The 17151-nt window shown below is 36.0% G+C and overlaps 1 non-coding gene across 1 annotated transcript; it reads right to left on the bottom strand.

Moving 5' to 3' along the window:
- Window positions 1–10237: 10237 nt before the first annotated feature.
- Window positions 10238–10400, bottom strand: LOC115868099. The gene has a single exon (XR_004045410.1). It is a non-coding gene; the product is annotated as a U1 spliceosomal RNA (small nuclear RNA).
- Between the last annotated feature and the right edge of the window lie 6751 nt (window positions 10401–17151).

Genomic DNA, 17151 nt, shown 5'->3' on the forward strand with positions numbered 1-17151 from the left:
ATGCCCACATCACTAATAACAATAATAGTATCATCACCATAAATTACTATTTTTCTATTGACTTCCTGTGTGTCCTGTACTCTGCTTAAAATTATTAATTACATTATCTCTATAATAAAAATTCTATGCAATAAAAATAATTTTTGCAATTCTATAGGTGAAGTAACTGTAGTAGGGGAGATTTTTAAAAACTGGAAAAATGTACACAGCTAGAACATGCCATAACAAATCCTAACACTTATTCTGGTCATTACTGCATCGTATTGCTTTGAGAATCTACCATGCCCTACATGAAAAATAGTCTTACTTATTTTTTCTTTTCATTTGGAACAAGGCATTATATATTATAATCAAAACAACCTAATTCTATTACTCTCACACTTTAGCATCATTTTGCTAAATCCAATATTGATTGGACACCTTCCAATACTTTCTAGGTAGTTACTGCTGATACATAGTGAGTGTGGTAGTTACATAATCTGGTGTCAATTTGAGAATGAAGACTGTAGGGATTGAGTCTATCTGTCAGGATTTAGCCAATGAGGCCTCTCTGTGGGCACAGTCTTCTCCTGCGGATTCTGGAAACTCCTGTATTCCCCCCAGGAGGCAGGGGACACACTCTGTCTCAGCTCACTCCCAGAGAGACATTCGTGTTGACAAGCCACGTGGAGATGGCATAATGGCAGTCAGAGGCCCTGAGCCAGAGGAACTACTTGGAGACCGCACTGAGATGCTTACAAAGGCTATGAATCCACAAGACTTTCCACCCATTGTCATGTGACTGCCCTGCCTTCAGGATCATTGCATGTGTTTTGTGAGTCTGAAGAGAACTTTATACATTGGTATCAGATATATGGGGCTAATATCGGACTTAAGGACTCGATCTGGACTGGGATGGGATGTTTTCTGAATATTCAATTGCTCTTCTATAATAAATCTGTTTCTTATACACATATAAGTATCTATGAATTTGTTCCTCTAGTCTACGCAGACTAACACAGTGAGCCTCTGTGGATGTCTGAGACTGTCAATGTTTACAGGAGTAGAAAGTCCAGTCTTTTTCACTTGGAGCTGCTGGTGGTTTCAAACTGCCAACCATGCAGATTGCAGCATAACCACTACACCACCCTAATGCTGTTACAAATTCTGCTGTAGGGACAATAAGAGATCTATTGCTAAAGTATTTCTAATGTGCAAATAGAATGTAGTAATCACTGACCTAAAATAGATAAAAATCTCTCTTTAAAATACCAGTCCTTCTCTCCACATGTGAGTATTCCTTGTGGCTCTGATGTATTTCTATCTCCCTGTCCATAAGGCATTTTGAGAACTTCTGCTGAGAGAAATCCAAATGCCTCAAATGTTCTGTTTCAGAGTTACTACGTGTTATAAGTTTTAGGCCAGGTACCCACTTAATAAAATTGAGGCTACTGCTTCTAATCTACTAATCCCCTCTACACATGCTTTGTCTTTGTTACCAAGGAAATGGACCTACTTTCCCAAGTATTGCATTAGTAAAGAAATGCAAACAGAATCTTATGACTATAAAGTATATGTTTTCCTTATAAAAAGGAGTGACCTCTCTTTAATAAAAGGGTATGCATAGAATTTAATGAGCCCTATGCACCAGAATGTGGGGCAGCAAAAGGTGCTGTTATTTACAGCCAGATTCGAGACATATTATCCAATTGGAGTATGAATGTCCTAAGTGATACAGATGGACAGGTCTTCAGGATTTTTATGTCAAAGCTTGAGTAATAGACATATTTAATAAATTCAGGCACAATGTACATATAATATTTGCAATTTTCACAAGGGAGATAATTTTTAAGACAATTGCTTCAAACTTGATGGCTATTTCCGGTGAATCTTGTTGCAAACTTCTGGTATTTGTACATTGAAAATGAAATGGGTTTTAATAAATGTTATTACTCACATAGCATGCAGTCTAGTTTGCAAGGGATAGTCATATAATGTTGTTCTGTTATTATTTTTTAAGTACAACAGCTAGATTATTGGATTATTACTATTAATTTGCTTTTAGTTTGAATTAATCTCAAAGCTATAAATTAAGATGTTTGCTTGTGATCAAAGGGATACAACCAACAGAACTAGAATTACTAATTAGAGAATTCACTTGTTTCCATGACTCTTCCAAATAAAATATAAAAAATTAAGCACTAATATAGATTTTCAGCTAAATCTTATAAATATTCTTCTTAGTGTGCTCGAGAATATGGTACAAAGAGTTTAGACTCAACTATTATCCTAGATTGTGACAGTTTGAATCTACTCAGTGGTACCTATGAAGAAAACTCCAGGCAATCTGCTTCCATTCAGTTTACAGCCAAGAAAATGCTCCGAAGCAGTCCTGCAACATACGGGGTCTCTATGAGTTGGGATAAACTCAATAGCATCTAGCAACAACAAAAAACATTATTGAAGAAGCTCTGTCACATTTTCTTTATAAATTATTTGAACTGCACACTGTACTAAAAGGCAAATTCAGATTACTTATCCCTGGTACCATATTTCAAATGCTTTAAATTGAGAATGGTGAACTAAGTATATACACAAATGAAATTTATAAATAAGTAGACATATTACCAGGGTGGAAAATTGGACTTTTGTATATCGAATACCCAAATTTCAATACAAAATATCAATTTGTTAAGCTTCCTCTGTTCCAGCCTTGATCTTCTGTCCATTGCTGTGATCAACAAAACTCAAATTTACACTATAAGGTAAATGTAAATCCAGCTTCAGAGCTAAGCTAGTCTTTCTACTTTCCTTCCAATTTGTTTTTTGAACCAATTATTATTATTATTTATTTATTATATTTCAGCTTATCTGTATTTCTGTGATTTTAATATACTACTCTGTACTATAATTTTTAATAGTAGGAAGAGTAGTAAACTGACAACTCTTGAAATTCCAGTTAATCAAACATATTTTTATATTTGAGGTATAAAGTAAGAATAAGTTTATATCAAGGCATTTAAAGCAAGGCATGTTTAAAGGTTATATTTTGTCCTATGGAAATGTTTTATAATCACAATAGTAGAAAGATGAGTGAATAATTTGCTGGTTGTATAAATAAAAAGTGTTTTCTTCTCCAGAAATACTCTTTTCAAAATTATTTCTGAAGACATTAGATCAGAGGATTGCAACCTGGAACATTTTCCATGCCCTAAAAATGTAGCAAGGGAAGGCTTTCAGGACAGAAACTGCGTGTATTTACTCAAATGGTCAGGGAGTCAATATTGCAACTGCCAAGAGAGCTGTAAAATAGAAACAACAATATGATGACTAAAAAGGATGAGAAGCTTTGTCTTCTTTTCAGAAAAGATTTGTCTCACATAATCATTTTGAATAACTTCATAGAAAATGTAGAAAATAAGTAGGAAATCTGTGGTCCAAAATAGTGACATCATGGAAAATGTTTCAGGCACAGTTAAAATGATTAATTCAGCAATAGCTCATAAATCAGGGCACACGGAAGGTGAGATAGGCAACAATTTTATTCCCAGAAGGAAAAGCAAACATTCTAAAGGCATCATGGAATAGTCAGAAGGCACCTGGTGGCCATTCAGTTGAACAGAAGGTATATCATATTAATCATCACTACCTGAAGAAACATCTAAGGGATATAAAACCAAAGCCCAAATCAAACTCATTGCTATTGAATCAATACTGACTCAGAGAGACCCCCTTGGGTTTCAGAGTCTATAACTGTTGCTGAAGTAGCGAGTCTTTCTCCCTCAGACCCGTTGGTGGTTTTGAACTACGGACCTTGCTGATCAAAGACCAACAGTAACCAATCCACCACCAGGGCTCCTGTATAAATGCAAAATAAAGGCAGTAATTGAATAATTTTATTATCATTTTACCTGAAGCTGTTGTAAACTTTATATTTAAGCGACAGAAAGAGTTCTGCACATTTAAATTATTTTATCATCACTTTGCTTAAAGTGGAAATCATTTCCAAGGATATTTGAGTGGTTAAGTGTGTCTTTTAGTCCCTCCCCCCCAACATTGAATTCAAAACATTTTTTTTCCTTTAAAGAACCTCTAATTTAACTGATCCTAGCATAAAACTGTTCACATTTTTATTTGTACATTTTTATGTTTGAAATGCAGGAAAAAGATATGACAGTCTACTTCCATAAAGTAACTGGTAGCAATACGTTTTTGTTTTTATTTGTGAGAGGGAGGGGTGGAACACTTGAAGCATTGGTAAATATATATATATATATTCAAGGAATGTCAGAAAAATGAGTACAGTAATCTTGAAAGAAGTACAGACAAGACATCCCTGAAAAATGAGGGTAGTACAACGTCGTCCCACAGACTTTGCACATGTGATCAAGAAGGATGGATTGCAGAAGCGCAGCATGCTCAGTAAAGAACAGGATCAATGAGAAGGGGGCAGCTACAAGTAGATGAAAGGGATCAAAAGTGGCCGTGACTACGAAAAGGGTGCATAATAATGAAGGGTGCATAATGAAGCTGGGTTTGGTTTTGCTAGCTTTTAGCTCTGAATTTACCAATTTATAACTCTGTCGCATTTTTTATTGCTTCAGAGGATGTTTTGACCTTATTAGAAAAAAGGCAAAAGTAACTATATGATTGACATAAAAATATGGTTTATGTTTTATTTTAAACTACAATCATGGTTTTGATCAACTAAATGTTAGTTATTACTACTCGTTATTTTAAAAATCAAATAATGCTAATTTAACAGATTTACATAAGAAATAAACATATCCAGATTCAAGGAACTTTGAAATTATCCCTATCACTGTCTCGATAATTGATACATTTTTTAAGGAAAATGTGTTTACTAAGAAATTAATCAACCCTGGTTTTCAGTGTATGTTCAATCTAAACTTGTAGATATTAGATAATACATCTTTTTTTGAACAAAAAAGGAAGAAAATAAAGGCTTGTAAATTTAATCATATCATTTTCCAAGCTTTTTGTGTGTGTGTAAATCTAAAAATGATGACCAACAATGATTTATTGCTGACAATAAACAATTATGACAAGAGTTGTGAGAGATCCTCTAGGTGTCTCAATTTGTCAAAGATATATGTATTTTTCAGTTCACTTTATTATTTCATGGATGACATTTTCAGCAGTGATATTTCAGGGATGTTTTGTTAGAGTTCATTTTTAACTCGACATGTCCTCTGTTTTCTGTAATAGTTTTGGGGAGGGATGAGCACACCTCCAGGTTTTCTAGCTTAAAAGAATCAAAAGGAAAAAGTTTATGACACACAATTTTTAAAACTTTTTTAACTCTCTCTAAAAATTTCCTGTAATATATTTTTGAAGAAACGGCATTAAATACCAAATATATATATACATATATTAAATCCCATTTCAAATGACACTTGTATGCCTCTTGGGATTGGTACCTTGCTCGTTATTGAAGTCCAAGTGTGGTGCAGTGATATATTTTATGTGACCCTTCTACATGTCCTTTTGGTAACTCCCACCAAGAAACTTATTGGCACCATGCAGATTGGATGCATTTCCTCATTTCCTGATGGGTCTAGAAAAGAGAATGTGGCAGATTTGCAGATAAGATTATATCATTCGGTTATGATCGATTGTCAACAGGGTTCATTGTGATTTTAAATGGAATCCTGATGGAGGGATTGGTCAATTTGGCTATCCTGCTGGTTATAAAAATAGCCTTTTCAGAAGTAGGAAAGAGTATCTCACTGGAATCAAGAAAGAAAAGCCAGGAGTGGACCACAGCTTAGGACCTAGTATCCATGGTGACTGAAGTCCCTTGATCCAGGAAACGGACATCTCTGATGTCAGAGAAACAGAGGTAGCAGAGATCACAGAAACAGTAGATTCAAGATCACAAAACACAGTAGTACTTTTACCAGCCCATGAAGCCAGTAAAGCTGAGCGCCTTCAGGCAGGAGTGGGATGCATCCTTCTTAACTGGGGGAGTTAAGTTTGGGAATCTATGGAGCTATAGCTGAGCTGGCTCAGACTCTTGGCAAAAGGACGTACTCTTTGGACATCTCTGGTCAGTCCTAAAGAACTTTTGTAACATTGCATGAGCTTCATACAGCTCAAGGAATCACATGGCTGAAAGGCCTAGATACTGAATTGACATATTTATGAACATGGCTCAAGAAAATAAAACTGTAGACTGGCCATTTCTGATACTGTTAGCTTCCTTAATAAACTCCATAACCATCACTAGTTTCTGTGTGGTCATTTCAATCAATTATCCAATAAAATCAAGAGTTTGAAAGTAACTTTTAGAGAAAGGGTTATTGTCAAAACCGGTTAAGAGGCCTGAAGATTGGAGGGATATCTGAGTTCTGTGTCATAGGAATTGGCCGTTGTTTGATAAATAGCTTGATTTTCCCTCGTAAAGTCAGAAGAGGTTAGATGTTGCCCCATATACCATTCTTACACCAAGTACACTTTTAATTAACATAAAAATCATCAATATCATTGAATCACCTCAACTATGGACATTTTGATTTTATTTAAAATTAAGATGTAATGTTTCATTGACTATCTATGCAAAAATATTGACTTTTGTGTATTGTAACAAACTATGGATAACCTTCATAAGAAAGGAAATTCCAGAATACTTGGTTGTGTTTTTGTGGAATTTGTATATAGAGCAAGAGGCAAATGTACCAACAGAACAAGGGCATACTACATTGTGTAAAATCAAGAAAGGTGTGCATCAGGGTTGTATCTTCTCACCATACTTCTTTTAATCTGTGTGTGAGCAAATAATCAGAGAAACTGGACCATATGAAGAAGACCGAGGCATCAGGATTTGAAGATGGCTTATTAACAAGCTATACAGGTGAAACAACCTTGCTTGCTGAAAGTTGACTTCAGGCACTTGCTGATGAAAATCAAGGATTGTAGTCTTCAGTCTGGATTACAACACAATCTGAAGATCAAAAGCCTCACAACTGAACCAATAGGTAACATCGTAGTAAATGGGAAAACGATTGAAGTGGTTGATGATTTTATTTTGCTTGGATCCACATGCAATGCTCATGGAAGCAGCAGTCAAGAGATGAAAAGATGAATTTCACTGGGTTTATCTGCTGGGAAAAAAAAATCCTTTAGAGTATTGAAAATGAAGTGTGTTCCTGTGAGGATAAGCTATGGTATTTTCAATGCTCTCTTATGCATGTAAAAGTTGGACATTGAATAAAGAAGAGCTAAGAAGGATTGATGAGCTTGAATTGTGGTGCTGGAAAAAAATACTGAAAGCAACACCGACTGCCTAAAGAACAAGCCTATCTGTCTTAGAAGGAATACAGTCAGAGGGCTCCTTATAGACAAGGATGGCAGGACTTTGTCTCGCCTACTGTGTGGTCATTTAAATGTTGTCATTTCACTTGGACATGTTGTCAGGAGATATCAGGTCCTAGAGAAGTTCATCATGCTTGGTAAAGAGGAGGGACAGAGGAAAGAGAGGAAGGCCCTCACTCAGATGGATTGATACAGTAGCTACAAAATGGGCTCAAGCACAGGAGCAGTTGTGAGGATGGTCCAGGACTGTGTAGTGTTTCGTTTTGTTGAGTGTAGAGTCTCTGTGGGTCAGAACCAACCTGCTGGCACCACCAACAACAGCAGAACAAGATGGAGGCGCTCTGGCTGCACAGTGGTTACACATTGTGTCACTAACCACACGGTCAGCAGTTTGAAACTACCATCTACTCCATGCAGAAAAAAAAGGTTTCTTTTCCTGTGAACAGGAAAAGTTCAGAAACTCTAGGGAAGTTCTACCCTGTCCTATAGGGTGCTATGAGTAGGATTCAACTCAATTGCAATTTGTCTTTTTAGAAAATGGCTTTTCTGCAATGAAATTAGAAAAAAAGAATTCTTCTAAGTATTACATTGAATGCTTTTATTTTCACTAGATTCTTGTGACATTAAATTTAATTGACTATTCAAGGTACATTTTTTAATATTGTTGTTTAGTACTTAGTAGTTAAATTGGGCTACAAAAAAGTCCTTTGACATATTTTTGCAAAAGGAAAAATTTTACTTAAAAACATTTCTACTTCTCTATGGAAATAATTGAGCTTAGGTTAAAAACGAATGTGCTAGTACAGTATAACCATCATAGTAACCAAAGTTTCTACAAGAATCATTGCAAATACTTTTCTCAGCACCATAGCTGATGAGTATACACATTGATTTCACCACATGGAACGAACAGGAATAGAACACACCAGTGGAAACCTTACAAATCATCGGCCAGAACAAAGCCAATGATCAGCTGTGCAATAGTCTGGCAACTGATCAAAGTCAAGTTCAAATAGAAGTTGAAGAAAATTTAAACAAGTCAACAAGAGCTAAAATGCAACCTCGAGTCTATCCCATCTGACTTTAGAGACCATCTCAAGAACAGATTTGAGACAGTGCATTGAATACTAATGATTGAAGAGCAGAGTGTTTGTGGGATAGCATCAAAGACATCATTCATGATGAGACCAAACGGTCATCAAAAACAGACTGGTGGGACTCCTAAAGATACAGCCCTTAGTAATCCTTTAAATCCGTAAATGAATTCATACCCATTGCTCAATGTTCAGTCAAACAATGGAATGAACTCATTTCTAGAGCTAAGGGTCATAGTTTTATCTCTTTGATTTCAAATGTACCATAAGAGAATAATAACGATTGTGCAGTATATAAACCTTAAAATAATCAACCATTCGAGATCAAGTGCAGAATTTACCCAATAATAAAGATTAAAGGGTTTAAGAAAACTTTTTATAAAGGATCAAAATAACAACAGGATACCATCTTATACCAACAAGGAAACTCAATAAAAAAAACTAGAAATAAAAAATGTTACAGAGGGTACAGAGAGAATGGAAATCTTATACACTGCCAATAAGCAAGCCTGTATACATGAACAGCTATTGTGCAAAGCCATATGGCACTAGCTAAAATAACTAAGAATGGACATTCATCATATGATTCAGGAAGATTTCTGGTTCGGAGTGGTGGTGTTAGATGTTGTCCAGGCAGTTCTAAATCATAGCAATCCTATGTACAACAAAACAAAATATTGACCGGTCCTGCACCATCCATTGTATGCTGGATATATACCCTAAAGAAGTAAGAGCCATAGCATGAACAGACATATGTACTCGTACATTCTTGACAGCACTGTTCGCAATAGCAAAAAGTTAGAAAGAGCCCAAAAGCAAACCAGTAGAAAAAAAGCATTAGAAACTTTGATATGTACATACAATATAATACCATGCATCCTTAAAATATACTGATAAAAAGGGACCTCAAGATATGAATGAACCTAGAAAACACAATACTGAGTGAAGTTTTTCATTCGCAAAAGGAAACATATTGTATGAGAACATTACCACAAGGACAAACACCAAGAGAAAGAGAGGCTTCTGTTCTCAGATCATATATTCACTTATCTGTCCTCCCAGTCACTGTGGTGGTGTATCTGTCTAATGCTTACAATTAACTTATTATGCCCTTATTTGTACATATTCAAAACTACTTCTTCAGAGAAGGCCTCAGCTCAACCAATATCAGTATTGTTGTTAGTGGGAAACTGGACAAAATCAAATAATTCCAGTCATGTAATATTGTTCCACGGTCACCTCAAATTAACTATCATTCCTATAATGGTGATCCTTGTATTTCAATGACAATTCATGACCTGCGTAGGTAGGTACCTGTCTGTCTCTCAGAAGAAGATGTCACTTCTGTTAGTGGGTCAACCAAAGAAGCTATGTCTGCTGCAGGGAAAAAGACTTAATATTTCTTATATAGACTCCCAAAGGGAAACTCTGCCCATAATTCTGTTGCTAATCATGCATTTTTGACCAAGTTCCTTTTCAGCCCGTGGTGATCCAGATTGTGTGCCATGCATTACCTGGATTTTAGATTGTGTCTTTTAAAGGTACAACATTATTCATCGATCATATTAGAATTATGTGATTTAGGAGCTCTACTAAGAAATCCTGGCTTTACTTGAAAGATATATGTTGCAGATTAAGTGAACTGAACTACTTCTTGATATGTGATACGTCTTAATGTTGCGAACATAATATTGCTTTAGTAAATAATCATGATTGAAAGTTTTGCCTTGTGTCTAACTCTCATTGCTTTCTTAGTTTCGAGCTTCTTAAGTTTTAAACCGATATAAGTAAACATGTGCATATTTTACTGTGAAATACTTTTTTGAGGGGGGAAGAGAGCGTGAACGCAGTCCCCCACTACCACAATTATGCAGTCGGGTTTCCCACATTTGGGGAAATCTCAGGGGTCAGCACATCTGGAGTGCAATGGATAAGCCTCGCCCTGGGAAAACCACCTTTGTGATCATGGTATCTCCCCTGCCAGGTAAGTATAAAACACTTTTCTATAGTCCTATATATTCATGTATATGATACTTTTTTCAATAGTACTTTAACATCTATACTGTTGGTTAGATTAATAATAATATTGTTTGAATTACCAAATGTCTCCTGTATATTATTTAAGTTATTTCTCAATAAGCTGATAATGCTGCCTATAAAGTACACACACACACACACACACACATACTTTAGATACATGGATGGATATTAAGTTTGCACTTAAGCATAAACTCTAATATAAGGGCAATTAGTTCTTACAATGGCCCTATTTAGTACTTGCACTCATAAAACTATTATTGAAGATATGGATGCTATAGCAAAGTGTGGTAAAAAAAAATCAGAGGAAGCTGGCTCTCAGAGAGAATAAATCTGGATTCTTAAAATAGGGTATTTAAATAAGCAGCCATCTGAGTGAGGTGCAAGCTAAGTCTACACGGCAGGAGCACACCAGCCCACGTGATCCAAAGCTTAAATGTCAATCCCAAACAGCTGGTTTTCAGAAGGCTGTGGATGACTATGAAAGCCCCAAATCCACTTGCAGAGTCCCTGTGTGGAATAATCCATTATGAATTTCCTCAGACCATTTCCTCAAACTCATTGCTGTGGAGTCATGCCAAGTTATTGCGACCCTATAGGGCAGTAGAGCTACCCCTGTGAGTTCCTGAGACTGTATTGTTTATGGGAGTAGATAGGTCTACCTTTCACCCAAGAGCAGCTGATGGTTTAGAATTTCAGACCTTCCAGATCACAGCCCAATCCATAACCACTGCCAGCAAGGCTCCTATGTGATGTGCTGGATGTGAACAACCTTCGCCGGAGACAGAGAGCGTTGGAAAGGGGATCGCATCCCTTTGATAAGTCAACATTTAGCAGATTGCCATTTGTTCTCCTTTTGACTGATTTTTAATTTGCTCTAGTTTCTACTCTCTTCTGCTTTCTCTTGGATTGAGATTTTTCTGTTTTATTTCATTGTCCTTGTTGGTGCTTTATATGATTTCCTTTGTAGGAAACCCAGGAAAGATAATCCATAGAGACACTAACTGGATTAATAGGTTCCTTAGTGTTATGTAGGAGAGGCTGAGGAGTGGTTGACAGAGAACTAATAATAATGAGTAAAAGAATGAAGAAAATGGTATCATATTGGTTGTGGTGATAATTGCACAACTACTTGTAATATTTTAAGCAATTGAATTGTACAGTAGGTGAATTATATGCCAATAAAACTGTTCAAAAAATAAAGAAATGGAAGTAGGAAGTAGGGGAAGAAATAGGATATACAATACTTCATTGTAGGGATTGCAATCAGTAAAATGAAACACAATGTGTATGAATTGTTGCATGGGAAACTGATCTGCTCTCTAAACCTTCACCTAATTAGCAATGAGCAGTTCAAAAAAGAAGAAAAAAGAAAATTCTAAAATAGATGTCAGAACAAATTCAAACTGTTCTTGAATGTATGATAGTACGGTAGTTACATAATTTCATGGCAACTTGAAGATATATAGAAGTGTGGGGGCAGTATTCAACCCGTCAATCAATTCACAATCTGATGATGCCTCTTTGTGGGTGTGGCTTTCTCATTAGGAGGATTCCTAGGAACCTCCCCTTATCTCTCAGCCTTCACCTTCTTGCTGGCTTACCCTGACACCCGTGCACTCCCCGCCGCCCGCAAGCTCTATGATACATTCACAGTAATTGGATCACAAGACTTTGCACCCACCAACCTGTGATATTCTTGCATTCTGCACAATTGCTTGTGACTGCATGAGTTTGAAAAGGGACTTTGGACTAGCATCAAATTTATAGACTCGAGTTGGACCAGGCTGGAATATTTTCTCAATGTATAATTAATTATTGATATAAAGCTCATATATCACTTAATTTGTTTCTCTAGTCAACCTGGCCTAACAAAAGTAGCTAAAACAAGAGGAAGAAATAATGAAATAAAAGATCCAAAGAGAAAATGACCAATGACAGCTCAAAAAGACAAAGTATTTTATGACAATAACTGAAGTTAGAAAACTAAATGGGACAGCATGCTCAACATATCTAAAACTGAGATAACTGAAGAAAAATTTAAAACTCAGGTTGTAATATTGACTAATTTTATGGAAAAACTAAGGAATTATGTAGGAAGCATCAAAACAAGATAGGAAGAATACAGTCACTGCATCAATTATATTTGATCAACATTCAGCTTTTGGAGATGATAGCAATGGTACTGAAGTGTCAATGGTACTGAAGGAAGATGTCCTAGCTGTACTAGCAGCATTGCTAAAAATGAACCTCCAGGTATTGGAAGAATACCAATTGAAATGTTTCAACAAACAGAGGCAGTGTGGTGCTCTTTTATCTTTACCAATAAATTTGAAAAAGGCTCTCTGATGAGACAGGGAGATATCCATATCTTTACCTAGTCCAAAGAAAGCTGATCCAAAACAATGCAGAAATTAGCTCGCAATGTTGATAGTATTACGTGCAAATAAAAATTTGAAGATAATTCAAAAGCAGTTGCAATAGCACATCCACAGTTAAGTCCTACAAATTCAAGTCACATGCACAAAAGGAGAGGAAAAGAAGAATATCATGGCTGAGATCAGATGTATCTTAGCTTCAAGTGGAGAATAACAAATAATGATTGCCTATGTTTTATTGACAATGCAAAGACATGAATCATACGAAATTATGGGAACCATTGTGAAGAATATGAATTCTGCAACACCTAGCAGTTATTATGCTCATGTGGACCTTGCATATAGAACAAGACATAATTATTTTAGCAGAATAAAGGGAAGGTGCATGATTTAAAATCAGGAAAGATATGTGTCTGGGTAGTATACTCTCACTATATGTATTCCATCTGTTTGCTGAGCACAGAAGAAAACTCATTATCACCTGAGATATGCAGATGACATAGCATTCCTCACTAAAAATGAAGAGGACTTGAGTGCATACTGGTGAATGCACTAAAATCAAAGAATACAACCTTCAAGGTAGATTTCACCACAACCTAAAAAATAAGCATCCTGAAAATTAGATCAATAAGCAACAGTACAATTAATATATGAAATTGTGAACAAAAATGGTACATATGTCAAGATTTTCATCTACTTAGATCCACATTCAACTTCCCATGGAGCTGCATTCAGGAAATCAAAAGATACATTGCATTGGGCAAAGATGTTGCACAAGATCAAAACTTGCTTTGAAGACTAATGTGTGCCTGCCCCAATCAAGGTATTTACAATTGCATAATATACATGGGAAATGTAAAACAATGAATAAAAATGACTGAAGAATTGTTGCTCTTGAATTATGGTGTTAGTTAAGAATATTAAATATTCCATAGAATTCCAGGAAAACGAACATGTTTGTATTATTTTTTAAAGTACAGCAATAATGTTTCTTAGAATGAGGATGGGAGTCTACGCCTTAAGTTCTTTGGAGAAGTCGGAGGAGGAATCACTCTCTGCAGGAGACCATGCTAGGCAAAGTGGACATTTAGAAAAAATAAAAAGGAAGATGCTTTATGGGATTGATTAATACAAGAGCTGCAACAATCATCTAAAATGTAGCATGGGCACTGAGGACAGTACAGGGCCTGGTAGTGATCTGTTCTGTTGCACATCCCACTACTGTGAATACCAACAGACTCTATGACACCTAACAGAAACAACATAATATTTCATATCAATTAAAATTAATGGATATTAGACAGTAAAATTACTGATGGTTAGGAAAATAATTCACGTTATGTGACTATGAAGAATACCTGAAGAATTTTGAAGTTCTTATTGTTAATGATACATTATCAGCGATATATAGTTACTTTAGTTTGTTTATGGTCATGGCAATGTTGTATGGTTCCCATTATAACTTCATTACCATTCTATAAAAATTCTGAGACCTAAGCTATTTCAATTTAATGAATGAAGCTCTAAACTTAAGTCTTTGAAATCTTTTCCAGATGTACCATTAAGAATACATAGGAAAAAGCATTAGGAAATGCATATGTTCTAAGCATAGTGCTTATAGCTAGGATACTAAAGATATAAGTTGACTATGAACAAAGTAGATTCTAAAGCACAAAATATAATTGTTGAAAAAAATGAGCTAATCTTTTAGTAAGAAGGTAACTAGAGATCATTTTAAAGCAGGACTAAGGTAAGTGAGGGAAGTTGCCTGTTATAAATAGCCTACAAACTACTTAGCTTCTTCTTTATTTCCCTTATATTGGTGGCAACCAATTCATAATAAACTAAAGATAATACATAACTTTCTGTAATTTCCAGAGACAGATGATAGATTCTGTATCTCTCATTAATAGATATTAATATTACCTTGAACAGATTTTTTTCAATCATAGATCAACATAGAAAAATATTCATTCCCTTTTTCACAGAACAAATTGCAGTGGCCAAACTTTCATCTGCTTTTTTTTTCTAATGAAGCAACATATTAAGATGCATAAAATTATTTAATGAGGATTTCAGAGTTGAACATAGTAGGTCATCTAAACTTTTCTAAGTTATATGCATAAATAAAATATTGCAGTGAAATGCACAAAACTCCTGGAATTAGAAAACCCTAAGGAAGAATCTGCTGAACACTGTGAAACTAAAAGAACAGGAGGGAAACAAAAAATGACCCTGCCTGTCCAACTTAAAGGAAACTATGGGAAATATTAAATGATATAGGAGGCATCAAAAGAAGATGAAAAACTGGTCAACATTCCACTATTTCAAGAAGAAGATATATTTCACTTAATTAATTTTATTTTTCTTTCTGGATGTTATATGGTATCATGAATTCTACTAAATTGATCTACTTTCAGTTCAAGATGAACTTGAATTCATTTGTACATTTTTAAATTAATGGTTTCTCTTTATAATGTACAGCAAATAAAACTATTCTGCCATTTATTAAAACACAAACTAAAATTCGAAAAAGAAGCATATGAGAATTGATAACACTTAAGGAAGAAGTCCAAGTGACCTGAAGACATGGGTGATAAACAGCAATCCATGACCTAAAAGAATACCAAATGAGATATTTCAACAAATCAGTGCAACACTGCATGCACTTACCTATAATGCGACATCCAAGGAAACATTAGTTGAAGACAATTCCCCAAAGTTGTACCAGTGCTCCATCAATAGGGAACATCCAGAAACTCAAACTAGATTCTGAAGAGAGCATTGAACCTAGGTATCAAAGCTAATGTCAGACGATTTTTTTGCCTGAAATAAGAGAACAGCAGAAAGTTGTTTAATTCCCATTTATTAACTATGTAAAAATTTTTTATCATGTGGCCCATGACACTTTATGATGAAACCATGAAGAATTGGAATTCCAGAGCACTTAATTGTGCTCATGCCAGAACTGAATGGAGACCAAGGGGCAGTTGTTCAAACAAAGTAAGGACATATTATGTCGCTTAAAATAAGGTAAGTTGTGTATCGTGGTTGCTTGCTTTCATCCTCTTTATTCGATCTGTTATTGTTTTTGTGAGATGCCATTGAACCGGTACCGACTCATAGCAACCTTATGAACAACAGAATGCAACGCAGGAGTGCTGCTCCATTCCCACAATTGCTCCTGTACTCGAGCCCATCTTTGCAACCATGGTCTCAGTCCATCTCTTCCTTGAAGACCTTCCTCTCTTCACTGCCCCTGTATCTTCCCAAATACGATGTCCTTCGCTCAGGACTGATCTCTCCTAATAACATGTTCAAAATAGGTAAGATGAAGTCTCCCCATCCATTCTCCCAAGGAGCAGTCTGGCCGCACTCCTTCTAAGACAGGTCAGTTTGTCTTTTTAGGAGTCCATAGTACATTCAATAATCTTCTCCAGCACTGCATTCCAATTGCATCTTCACTTTCTTTATTCAACGCCCAACGTTCACATTCAGATGACGCCAACAAAAATACTCTGGTTGAATTAGGTGCACCATCATCCTCAAAGTTGTTGTTTTTAGGTACCATCAAGTCAGCCCTGACCCATAGCAACCCTATGCACAATGGAACGAAACACTGCATGCTTCTGCGCCATCTTCACAATTGTTCCTATGCCTGAGCCCATTGATGCTGCAACTGTGTCAATCCATCTGCATGGTCCTGCCTCATCCTCACGATTATTTCTATGTCTGAGCTCAGCTCACTCCCTTGGAGATTCTCTACTGACAAGGCTGACTCCCTACAAGACATCCCTGAGGAGAAGCCACATGAAGCTACCTTGAGGCAGTCAGAGTTTCAGAGCTGCAGGAACCACGTGGAGAACCCTGCCAGCAATGAAAAGACTTCCAACCCACTGGACTATGATCTACCTGCATTTGTCCTTGTTGCATGTGTTTCCTGAGTCTGAAGAGGACTTTATAGATTGGTATCAGGTATATGGGCCAATATTGGACTTATGGACTTGATCTGGACTGGGCTGTTTTCTCAATATACAATTGCTCTTTTATATAAAGCTCTTTATTATACACATATGCATGTGTATAGATTTTTTTCTCTAGTCTACCCAGATTAACACAGATGCTCACAGAAGAGGCGATCAAGGATTCATGGGGGAGGGAGAAGGTGGGAGGGGAAAAATGAGGAGCTGATACCAAGGGAACAAATAGTAAGAAAATGTTTTTAAATGATGATAGCAACAAATGTACACATGGGCTTGACACAATGGATGGATGTTGGATTGTGATGAGTTGTATGAGCCCCCAATAAAATGATTAACAACAAAAAA

Source organism: Echinops telfairi, unplaced genomic scaffold (assembly GCF_000313985.2).
Source record: "Echinops telfairi isolate 266 unplaced genomic scaffold, ASM31398v2 ScPeMD7_6;HRSCAF=24_1, whole genome shotgun sequence".
In the NCBI taxonomy this organism is placed as follows: Eukaryota; Metazoa; Chordata; class Mammalia; order Afrosoricida; family Tenrecidae; genus Echinops; species Echinops telfairi.